Genomic DNA, 12,111 nt, shown 5'->3' on the forward strand with positions numbered 1-12,111 from the left:
ATGGTGGGTATACTGTGCTCAAAAGTTGCTCACTTTTTGGTCCTGGTTAGCGGGCAGGGGATCCTCTCCTTCTTCACCACTGCTGTTTCCTTGGGTTACTGAAAAGCTGAGGCCGGTCACCCCAGTTGGCCGTGGCTTCAGGATAGCTCCAAGCTGTGAAATCCCAGCTGTTGGCTGCCATGGTTTTCTACATTTGGCAATTTGTCCTTGTGCTCTGTGCGAGTTCTCTGAAGCTGCCAGACAGGCTGTGCAGTTACTGATCAAATGTTGCCCAGCTCTGGGCTTTGTGTGGCTTGTCCAGCTTCTGATTTTTTTCCTGCTAGTCACTTGGGCTACATTTGTTCCTGCACCTAGAGTGGTTGGTGCACTGGTGAAAAAACAGGCTTTGTGCCCTTTTAATGGAAGGTGTATGACTTGGATTTCTTGGGTATACCTACAAACACGTGAGGATGTATTTGAAAACGTCTTGTCCCTTCCAATTGTAGAAGTGTATGTTCTGCCTCCTTGATGGCATTGATCTGTGGATGGCTTTGAGTTTCATTGCCAATAAGAGCGTATGCCTCAAAAACCTGATTGCAGGTCTTTTTCTCCTCAAAGTGCGTTCTTAGGCTGGATTAATTTGTCAGCATTCTGAAAACAATATGAGGATTTAGGGCAGATGATGTAAAATGTCTGTGTAGAAAGCCTTTTGTTCTATTTTATTTTTTAATCCATTCATGTATTTCTTCATTCAGCATTTGTTTATTGATCCTGGAAATGTATTTAAAATAGGGAGACAGAAGTTCACATGATGCTGTCTACAATCCTTAATCTCTTTTCACACACACACACCACACCACACCACACCACACGTCATTTCATTTTGCGGGTAGAGGCAGCTCCAATATCCAACAATGCCTGGTTAAGGAGCAAAATCGACAGAGTATCCAAGTGATAAGAAAAGTTTGTCGACAGATTTATTTTATCCGAGATCCAAATCCACTCTAACTAGACGTTTCTGTTGTGGAAAAAGGACATTTGTCAGAACAAGACAAAACTGTTAGACTACACTTGAATATTCTCTCAAGGTCATGGTTCAGCTTCAGCTGCTGTTGGGGTTTCTATCTTCCATATTCATATTCACTTCATGAGGAAGGACTGCTGTCTTGGCTTCTGAGCATATCTTGAAACAGGATTGAGTTAGGGCATATACCCTCTTTGATCTAAGCCAATGGGATGGAATATACTTGGGGGTGTCGGCTTAAATCAGTGAGGGCCCTTACTTGGGTGGGGATGGGGTTGGCTTCTCCTGCACGAGGGAGGAGTCAACATCTGAAGGAAAATTTGGATATTTTTAAGACATGGGAATATGGAGGTAGATGCTACCTAGACCACACACAGAATTCTGACACGTCATAGCAAAGGTGCTGCTAGGGGTTGAGGTCCTCAGAACCTCAACAAAAAAATAAACACATCACTCATCGTTTACAATTCTTTTTCTAATTTTGTTCATGTTTGACTCTTATAGCCCCAAATTGCCTTTTTTTTTTTTTTTTTTTTTTTTGTTAAGAAGTTAAATGTAGCTTAGGAGTGCCTGGATGGCTCAGTGGGTTAAGTATCCGACCTGGGCTCAGGTCATGATCTCACAGTTCGTGAGTTCGCACCCTGCGTCGGGCTCTGTGCTGACAGCTCAGAGCCTAGAGCCTGCTTCCGATTCTGTGTCTCCTTCTTTCTCTGCCCCTCCCCTACTCATGCGGGTTCTCTCTCTCTCTCTCTCTCTCTCAAATAAATGAGCATTAAAAAAAACGAAGTTAAATGTAGCTTAACTGAGATTTTGTAACTGCTTTTGAATCTCAAGTACATGCAAAGATAGGTGTCTGCATGGACTTCTGCCAGTATCTCCCCGACTTTATACCTGCTTGTAAAAATCTTACCTAATCTTCAATGCTGGGCTTTGATGACACCTTGGCCCTATTTCTCAAGTGGGAAGCCCTTGCTCCCCAGTGCTCACTGCGCTTGGTGCTGGTCATTCCCTTGTCATTTTTCGATGCTGTGTCCTCTTGTTTCTTGGCATTCTTTGGCATGCCTTTGCCCACCCTGAGCAGAGAGGACACAGGATGCTGGTGATTCTGGGCCAACATCGGGTGTAAGGTGCAGGGACAGAGGGCACAGGAGCACGGAGCCTGGCATGCTGGCCAGGGAGCAGGACACAGACTAAATGATTTATCTGTTGGTGGGTCTGGGCTTGCAAAGAACTTGGACAAGGGTGAGAGAGCAAAACACCAGAAGCCTGGAGAGAGAGGGTGGCCGTCACAGTCAGTGAAGAACTCCAGAGCATCAGACCTTCGGATAAGGGAACGTTTGAGGACAGTTCAGGGCAGCATGTTATGCCGGGGCCAGCGGGGAGGAGAACATCTCAATCTGTGTGTCTGTGAAGTAGTGAGAAAACTCATTTCTACGTGCAAGGCATCCAAACTGTAAAAAAAAAAAAAAAAAAAAAAAACTGTTATGTATTACTTAATATTTCATGGGTGTGTATCTATTTTGCATCCTCACAGATCATTTTTTTAAATTAACTCATATGTTTTATTTGGGTAAAATGGCAAATGAGTGGAGGCATGCTGGAAATATTTCTTACAGTTTTTAAACAGCTCTGCTTAAGCATTATTTTTCCATAATGAAAATCTTGCTCATGTACAGTGAAAGGGGTTCCATATACCCACTTTTTAAAGAGCGTAGAAAGTGTTACGCTTAAAAATAGACAATGAGCACGAAGAACATGAAGTTTCCAACAGTATTCGGACCTGTTTCTCCCAGTTCCGTTGCCCAGTCTCCTCCCACAGCAAAGCCTCCTACAAAATGTCACACCCAGGGAACTAATCCACGTGGATGTGTTAGAAATTACACCTGAAAATGGCAATTACCTCACTCTGAGTCTGTGATGCATTTTCCTATTAACGAGAACCTCCCGGTACTTTATGTTCATCCTCGGCAGTATTTAAAATCCTTTTCTTAAATGAGGACTTTATTTCATATGTTTCTGAGTTTTCCACCTCTAATCAGTGAATTATTACAAATACAACGTAATCTGCTCCACATTGCTTCTGTGATCAATACGTTGTTTAATTAGACAGGATTGCTCAGACTGAACACGTAAATGTAATTGGGATTGGCTTTTGAAGTCAGAGATGGTGTTTCCTAACATGCATAAATCCTAAACTTCTGGGCAGTAATTTCATGCAGACACTTCTTAAGAGAAGCAGCACCATAGGGAATAATCAGCCCCAAGAACTATACCCAGCAGAAAATTGCTCATCTTAAATAAGGCAGAGAACCAGAAGTGGTGAGGGAGATTTCTTCTTTGAAGGGACCTGGGCTTGGGGTCCCATAGGCTTATTTATTTATAGGATGGAAACTGTTTGCAAAAATTTCACATGAAGTCTCCTCTGAATTTTCGACCTGGCCAAGTCGACATGCAAAATGAATGGTAGGTCATTCTTTTTTTTAGATTTATGCATGACTTTGTCCACTTGGATTTGTGTGTCTTGGACCACAGGGCTGACATAGTGCCTACCAAAAGCTACATGAAAGACGTTATAGGAAAATTAAAAAGCAACACTTGGAAGAATTTACACATGTGCGACAAATTTATTCTCGATAGGGCTGGACTTGGGTAAAATTGTGAAGCAGGTAGAAGAGACTTTTGTAATCAATGCGTTGTTGAACCCCCCTTCAACATAGCCTCAACATGGTCTGTTTAATCTCCCATCCTGGCTCATTGATGACTTCTAGTGGTCTATTCATATATTTTATCTTATTTAATGTGCGCCTGTTAGACAAGGTGGAAGCTGAACCTCGGAGCATTTTATTACTACTGAGTGATAGTATTGAAACTGCCTCCTGTCACCGCTGTGATGACTCAAATCTCTCTTGTGCTACACACGTTTCTCTGTTGCTCACACAAAAGTTGTCGTGGGTCTGGGTGAATCTTTGGGGCGAGGGTTAGCAAAGTTTTCTGTAAAAGGCCAGAGAGTAAATATTTTAAGCATTGTGAGGCAAGGGGCAAAATTGAGTAACTCTTCCGACTAAAAGGGTAAGAGTCATTATCATATATTACATTTCCAATGTGAAAACCACTTTTAGCCAGTGGACCATGAAGAACTGGCTGCAAGAGGGATTTGCTGAGGGTCATCGCTCGCTCGTGCCTGCTTTTGGACAGCGGTCTCCTGGCTTGGCCGATCAGGCCATTTTCGTCTTATGAGTCCCCTTTGAGAGCATGTGGTTCTGCAATCACTATGGCAGGGAAAGAGTGGCTGGAGGTTGAGCACCAGCAGTTAAATGCTTCCATTCAGAAATGTCACACATCACTTCCTCTCTGATGGCACTGGTCACAGCGAGCCTAGGGGCAGCCTTAAAGTAGGACTGAGAGAAGAATCCCCCCGTGTGCCGGGAAGAAGAGGCGAAATAAATGTGGGTGAATGATGATCATGGCTATTATGTATGGTTGCCCGTTCCTCTCGTGTATGAACCAGACCCTAATTCTGGAGGCTACAACAATGGAATCTTGGGAGAAAAAACCTTATAGATGAGAGAAGAGCCTCATAGGAATTCTAGGGCTTGAGTGGTAAAGCAAGTGGTACAAGTGATAATTTCTACTTGGAATTAACAAATCGAATGCTAATAAGTTCAGTGACTATGTGTTATGTATCATGTTAAATGGCACCAGCTTAGAGCAGTTGTTACATTTTTAGGTAGACAACATTGACATTTTCATATTTATGTTGAGATATAGTATGGAATCACTTGTACTTTTTGAGAAATAAGATTAACTCTTTAGATTTAGCACCTGTATTTTTCTCTTTAACGCAGTATTCTCTCAGGAAGGAAGTTGGTATTTTACATTTCGGGGAGGACAAATTCTCAAGGAGAATAAGCCTACAGAACTGTAAATTTCATTCTTCAAAACATAAAAAAAAGAAAGAATATAGTGTCAAACTGCTGGAAGATTTTGAATAGGAGAGATTGAGGTGCCTAGGTGGCTCAGTCAGTTAAGCTGCTGACTTCAGCTCAGGTCATGATCTCATGGTTTGTGGGTTCGAGCCCCGCATCAGGCTCTGTGCGGATAGCTCAGAGCATGGAGCCTGCTTCAGATTCTGTCCACCTCTTTCTCTCTGCCCCTCCCCTACTTGTGCTCTGTCTCTCTCTCAAAAATAAATACACATAAAAAAATTAAAACAAAATACAGGATGCTTGGTTAAATTTGAATTTCAAATATTGAATGGGGCATATTTACACTAAAAAAATAATTTATTGTTCATCTGATATTCAGATCTAATGGGGTTGGGTGCCTTGTGTTTGTATCTGGGAATTCTATGCAGTGTAGTAGAGATTTGAATTAGTAGATGGTCTTTAAAGGTTTTACATATAGTTCCTTCTCATTTTGTGTGGTATTTGTGTTGCATAACATCCCCACTAACAGTGAATTAAGTAATACTGGAGTCATTGCTCCTAGGAGAAATAGAAAGTTAAGTTCCTGTGAGCCTCTGGTCAAAACATTGCATCAACTGTTAAGTAGATAACCTTGTATAAGTTTCTATATGTAAGTAAATATATATGTAAATAAATAAAGGAATATTTCTTATAATTAATTATATTCAGTTTTTTTAAATAATTATAATGATGCAGTAACTGAGATGGACTTGGCCATTAATTTCTTTGGCTTTCAACCACACCATTGTGCTGTCCACTATGCTTTTTTTTTTTTTAATTAATGTTTTAAAAAATTTATCTCAGGAACCCACAAATTAAGCCACTGTAAATGTATTGTGACTTTAGTATTTAGTATTTTCCAGACCAGCCTCACATAGAGATCTGAGAATTTCTTCTTCCTTTTTCTGGCTGTACCTTATTGTTGATTCATTAATATTGACCTCACACACAACACTGTAACGTGTGCCTGAATGAAACTTCTCTAACAAATGTGTTTTTTTAATAAGGCGCATGACAGCCTTCTTGTAGTTAGGACTGAACGTGAGACAGCCCTTGAGCACTCCATTTGAAACGGTGAAATTACCAACAGAAAGCAAAGATGCAAACACTGTGGCGCTAACTAGACCGCGAAGGGACACTAGTTTGCAGTGTGAGAGCTGGCTGAATCAAGAAGGCACAGCATTGCCCAGTTCAACCTTAGTTTGGAAGGTGCACATTGGGTGGCTGAAATTATCCACCAATCTGTGCATGTCCACAAATGACATGTGCCACGAGTATTTGTTTTGAGGGCACAAATACACTTGAGAAAGTAGGCAAATTCGCATTATGGAATCCACAAATAATGAGGAACAGGAGTATTTGATGCCTAAATTAATAGATGAAGACAAACTTAATAATTAGGATACGTTGAAGAAGAATATGCATTGACCCCAAATGTTCTGCAAATGATAATTCTTTTGTAAAATTATTCTTATTTATTTATTTTGAGGGGGGGGGAGGGAGGGAGGGAGAGCGGGGGAGAGGTAGAGAGAGCAGGAGACAGAGAATCCCATGCCAGTGCAGAGCGTGATGCAGGGTTTGAACCCACAAACTGTGAGATCATGACCTGAGCCAAAGTCAGACTCTTAACTGACTGAGCCACCTAATGTGCCCTCCCAAATGATAATTCTATCAGTCCAGAATCCTCACTATGTTCCATGGCCAGAGTGGGGCACTTAGTTTAACTCACCGATGCTGTGAAGTTTATGTTGTTGTCTTCACTGGTCCAAGATCTCATAGCTTATAAGCAAGAGGGTTGCAATTCTTACCCATTGCAAGGAGTACTCAAGAAAGGGTCTTCGACCACATTAGACCTCCTAGTAATAATTTGGACATGCCTGTAAATTTCTTAGTGATAATTTGATGTTGCCCACAAACCTTAGTTTAAGGAACACTTGATAAATCATATCGCAAATATCAGCCTCAGCCTTTGGTAGTGATTGTGTTACTATAGTTCTGTGGCAGCAGTGACTTCACCACTTATCTTATAATTTCTTTTCTCAGTACTTTCTGCTTCAGACTTTGGGTTGCCAAGGAGTATGCATCTGTTGTTCTAGCTGCATATTGCCTACATGAAGCTATAATCCTCTGTCAGTGGCATGGAATGATTTTCACAGTGACTGGATTTATGTCACAAAGGGAGGATTAAGAGTTCAGGTGGAGACTGAGCCACAGGAGCCAGATAAATATTGAAAAATGGTCTGTTTTCATGCAAATGTGCAGGTAATAATGAGAGAGGAGACTACATATAGAAAATATGACTTCGATCAAAATATTTTAAAATATAAGATTATCATTCTAAAATTGTATCATCTTTTTTCTGTGTAATGTTTCATTCCTGCTTTGTTCCTCCTGCAAAATCCCCCAAAGACATAACAAAACCCCCTTTGTGGTTATGATTACCAATTATGGTTCATGGTATATAGTCACTGGCTTCCTCCTTGTCTCTTTTGGGTGGAATATCTACACTTTCTTCTTTTAGAACTAAAAATGCCATGGCCGTTGTTCAGTCGTCAAACGTGGACTATTGTATAAGAGATCTGGTATCCAAAGTCTGGATGACCTATGGGCATGTCCATACTGAAAATCCTACTGAACTCGTACAGCTTTTATTTTAAAGTACACACAAAGAAGTTTACCTCTATCACCAAATAAAATGCATTCTCTGCCATATTTCTGAGAAAATTGCTGATTTATTCATTCCAGTCTTCCTCTTCATTTTCAAACAGAAAGGAAATTTTTAGAGTATCTACTCTGATAATAAGGCAACTAGAAGTTAACAATCATGTGATCTTAATATTTTCTCTTGGTGTGTACACAATAAATAAATATAGCTGGTATTTTTAATTATTGATATTATGTTACTAAAATTTTAATCCTTTGTTTGGAATGCTTAGCACGGAAAAGAATTTCCAGTGTCTATTAATGCAATTTTTTGTGTTCGTGGAATAAGATACAAATATGTATATTTGATGTTTGAGCTTAATGCTTAAGCTTCTAGTCACCATTGCTGCTTTTTCTTATTCTGTTCCTATTATAAATGCAGGATGTAAATCCCAAAATATTTGGAGGGAAGAGCTACTGATAATGTATTGATCTTTAGTGATCAATTTAGTAGAGGCTTTAGTGACTTAAAAGATTACTTCTGTATTGAAATGGTTAGGAGGTATTTTACTCTGATGATTAGCATCAATTAATAATAATCATTATTCTTTCTAAAAAATTTTTTTTCAGTATTTACTTTTTGAGAGAGAGAGGCAGAGGCAGAGTGCGAGTGGGTGAGAGGCAGAGAGAGGGAGACACAGAATCTGAAACAGGCTCGAGGCTCCAAGCTGTCAGCACAGAGCCCGACACAGGGGCAAAAATCAGGAACTATGAGATCATGACCTAAGCCGAAGTCGGACGCTTAACCCACTGAGCCACGCAGGCACCCCAATAATCATTACTCTTATAATAACTATTCAAGTAATAGTAACAAGTAATAATTGTTAGTTTCAGTTCTCTTTGGCATTCATTAAGTTTGGTGAATGGTGTGTATATTCCTTCACCATTTCAAAATATGTGCCAATGTGGTGTTAAGTTCTTAAGCAAGCATTTGACTTTTGAAAGAGCCATGTTTTTGTTTGTTTACTAATTGCACTGCTTTTGGAGTTAGCTTGGTCATTCTGTAATTGTTCTTCAGATAATGCAGGACTCCGTATTTAATTTGCCTCCGCTATCTGTGATCGTGAACTACAATTTCGATCATTTGTCACTCTGAACATCTCCCTGTGTAAATTTGCCAGGGCGTTCACTCTGCAACTGCCACTCTTATTTGAGGCTGATGGCTTCTTATTTAAATTCTTTACAGTCACGTGATATGGGAACAAACCAGTTACTGTAGCTGTTTTCTAAATGAGCAAGAAATGGGAGGTGGGCAAAACTAAACTGCAATGAGACTTTATTCCTTAAGAATTCAGATATATTTTAAAAGGGTGACTATCTCCAGGTTGACCTGAACTTTTACAAGTCCTTCTGCACATGTGCAGAGGAAATGTTGTTTTATTTTATGGGACTGATAACACTAAGGAGGTACACAGTCTTGAAAGAGCCACCTGAATCGTGAAGGAAGGAGCCAGAAGGAAGTCTAGATTATGTTCAATGGGGTTTTTTGTTTTTTTTTTAATTTTTTTTTCCCAACGTTTATTTATTTTTGGGACAGAGAGAGACAGAGCATGAACGGGGGAGGGGCAGAGAGAGAGGGAGACACAGAATCGGAAACAGGCTCCAGGCTCCGAGCCATCAGCCCAGAGCCTGATGCGGGGCTCGAACTCACGGACCGCGAGATCGTGACCTGGCTGAAGTCGGACGCTAAACCGACTGCGCCACCCAGGCGCCCCTGTTCAATGGAGTTTTATGGCATCAGTTGTTTTCTTCCTAATAGATAGATATGGTCCAGTTTTTTTTTTTTTCTCCCCTTGTCTCCCTAATTACTACACAGCTTGTTTAACTGAATGGCTTTCTTGCCTGGCTGGCCCATTAGGCCAGCTTTACTTAGACATGGTGTACATGTGATGAACCTGACTAGTATCAACGAACAAATAAAATGCATCTCAACTGTTCTCCTTAAGCTTGTGGCAGCTATAAATTGTCTAAAAACCCAAACTGTTTATACTTCTGGTAGTTTTAGTCCACAGACTGTGTTCCTATTATAATGAACAGTATAGTTGAGAGAAACAGTGTTGGAGCACCAGTTTGTAAGTCTCCAGCCTGATCTCCAGGGCCAGGTCTATGTTGCTTTTAAACTCAGTGACATTATTGTTAGATGAGCATTTATGGATCCGTTCTCGTTCCTCTGGAACCCAGAACCCTCAGGCCGCTGCCTCCCATCAGGGTAGCCCAGGGCCTTGGCCCCTTTGCAGCCACCTGGTTACAGTGCCCTTTGCAGTATTTTCCCACCATCCCTTCTACTCTTAATGCATCATGACCTGTTAAAGTTCCAACCTTGAAATAGTTGCTAAAATACATTTATGCTAATTTTGTTAAATTAGAGAATATTACCAGGGCGTGATAATCTAATGTGCCCCTTCCCCCAACTTATTTTACTGAATTCATCCCTTCATTGCTTCACAATTGGAAGTACTGACATAGAAAATGCTGGTGCCATGAGAATTTTAGGGCTCCTTCGCCCTCATTTTTAAACACTTTCTTATAACCATGGTGAAGTTCTTGTAAGACTCCAAACTAACCTTTTCTTTCTTGCCCCCTGGTTTTTGTGTAAGCTGCTACCTTGTTTGAAATGCCTCTTGACTTCCCTGGTTGTTTTCTACTCACACATCAAGATATATTAAATTGGCCTTTTATAGAAAGATTTTTTTAAACAGTATTTCCCCAACCCCTTAACCCATTCTGTACAATTTATAGCATTCTATATATCTCTTAACATGATCCCACTTCATTTAAAAAGTGATACCTGGGGCACCTGGGTGGCGCAGTCGGTTAAGCGTCCGACTTCAGCCAGGTCACGATCTCGCGGTCCATGAGTTTGAGCCCCGCGTCGGGCTCTGGGCTGATGGCTCAGAGCCTGGAGCCTGTTTCCGATTCTGTGTCTCCCTCTCTCTCTGCCCCTCCTCCGTTCATGCTCTGTCTCTCTCTGTCCCCCAAAAAATAAATAAACGTTGAAAAAAAAAAAAGTGATACCTTTTTTTTTTTTTTTTTTGCTTTCCCTCAGTGGATTATATCCTTTTGGGTGGCAAAAACTGTGCCTTAGTCAACAATGTGTCCCTTTGGTGATGAGCCCATATATGATAAAGAAGAGGCATTCCATTAAAATCTGTTGATCAGTGAACACTCACTCAAAAATTGAAAGAGTAGAAAAAAGGGAGAAGTCTTGAGTTGGAAATAAAAACGAGTTATTCTTAACAAGAAAAGTAACAATATTGCTTAATTATAAACTAAAAGAAAATAACTACGCTCCTACTAAAAGGAACTCATGTGTGGTTTTCTGTACAGTATTTAATTTATTTCTCAGACAACTTGAGGAAGCTGCGGATCAGAGAAGTAAAGTTACTTGTTGAGATTCATATAACTGGTAAATACACAGCCAGGGCACAAAGCCCAGTTGTGTCTACCCTAATCCAGTTTTCTTTCGTTACACTATAAATCTGTACCCCTCTGTGTGGGAAATGAATCATGATGGTTAATTAGCTTAACAAAATAATGGACCAGTGTCATAATGTGTTTTGTTGCTATAGCTTATTTCAAGACACATTTGATGGAAAGGGATTTGAAAGGAATCCAAAGGGAGTTGAGCTGGAATTAAGATTTCACTAAAAGGAGCTATAATTTTCATAACATTTTACAGTGATACAATTAATACAGTAGCATACTAGCTAGCTACCATTTCATATTAGCCGTGGCCTAGAAAACCCTTTGGCCTTTACTCAACCTCTTTATATGTCGTAGTTATGTTCTATAAAGTATCCTTGCACCCGGATCAGTGGACACTGAACTTCTGCCCTGGGGGACATGCAGGTTAGGTTCTGAGCCTCTGCTCTCAACATTTCATCAACCGTCAATGTATAACCTTTTTATTTGTTTATAAATACATATTTGATTCATTAACACCGAACTCACGGTCTACAGCACAATAACCCAGGTGTGAATGAAGCTTATCTAACACACATGATTTCCTAATAAGGCACATCAAGCCTTCCTACTCTAGGGACATCAGACGTCAGCACTCCAACACAGCACTTGAGGGCCATGTTAAACAGCCAGATCACCAAAAAAAGCACAAAAGTCCAAAAAAGAAAATCAACAAAAAGGTGGCACTAAATAGGACACTACAGTTCACTTGTTTATGTCATGAGAGCTAAAACAAGGTAGAGAGTTGCCTTGTAGGAGGTCAGCTGGAAACAGGAATGTGTGGTGACTCAAAACTTTGCCGCTCTGTGCATGTGTGTGAGTGACTGTAAGTGTGGTGGGCACTGATTTTGTGGTTACAAATAAATTTTCGCAATTACACAAATTCGCAAAAACAGAATCAGCATCCGATGAGGATTGGCTGTGTTTCCATTATAAAATAGCCCCGTTATTCCTGTTCCTGAAATTTGCACCTTGTGG

General features: G+C 40.4%; 1 protein-coding gene across 2 annotated transcripts in view; it reads left to right on the forward strand.

Annotated features, from left to right (window-relative positions):
* GPC6 (glypican 6) overlaps window positions 1-12,111 on the forward strand; it is a 1,119,539-nt gene that overhangs the window by 241,563 nt on the left and 865,865 nt on the right. The window lies entirely within an intron of this gene.

Source organism: Leopardus geoffroyi, chromosome A1 (genome assembly GCF_018350155.1).
Source record: "Leopardus geoffroyi isolate Oge1 chromosome A1, O.geoffroyi_Oge1_pat1.0, whole genome shotgun sequence".
NCBI lineage: Eukaryota > Metazoa > Chordata > Mammalia > Carnivora > Felidae > Leopardus > Leopardus geoffroyi.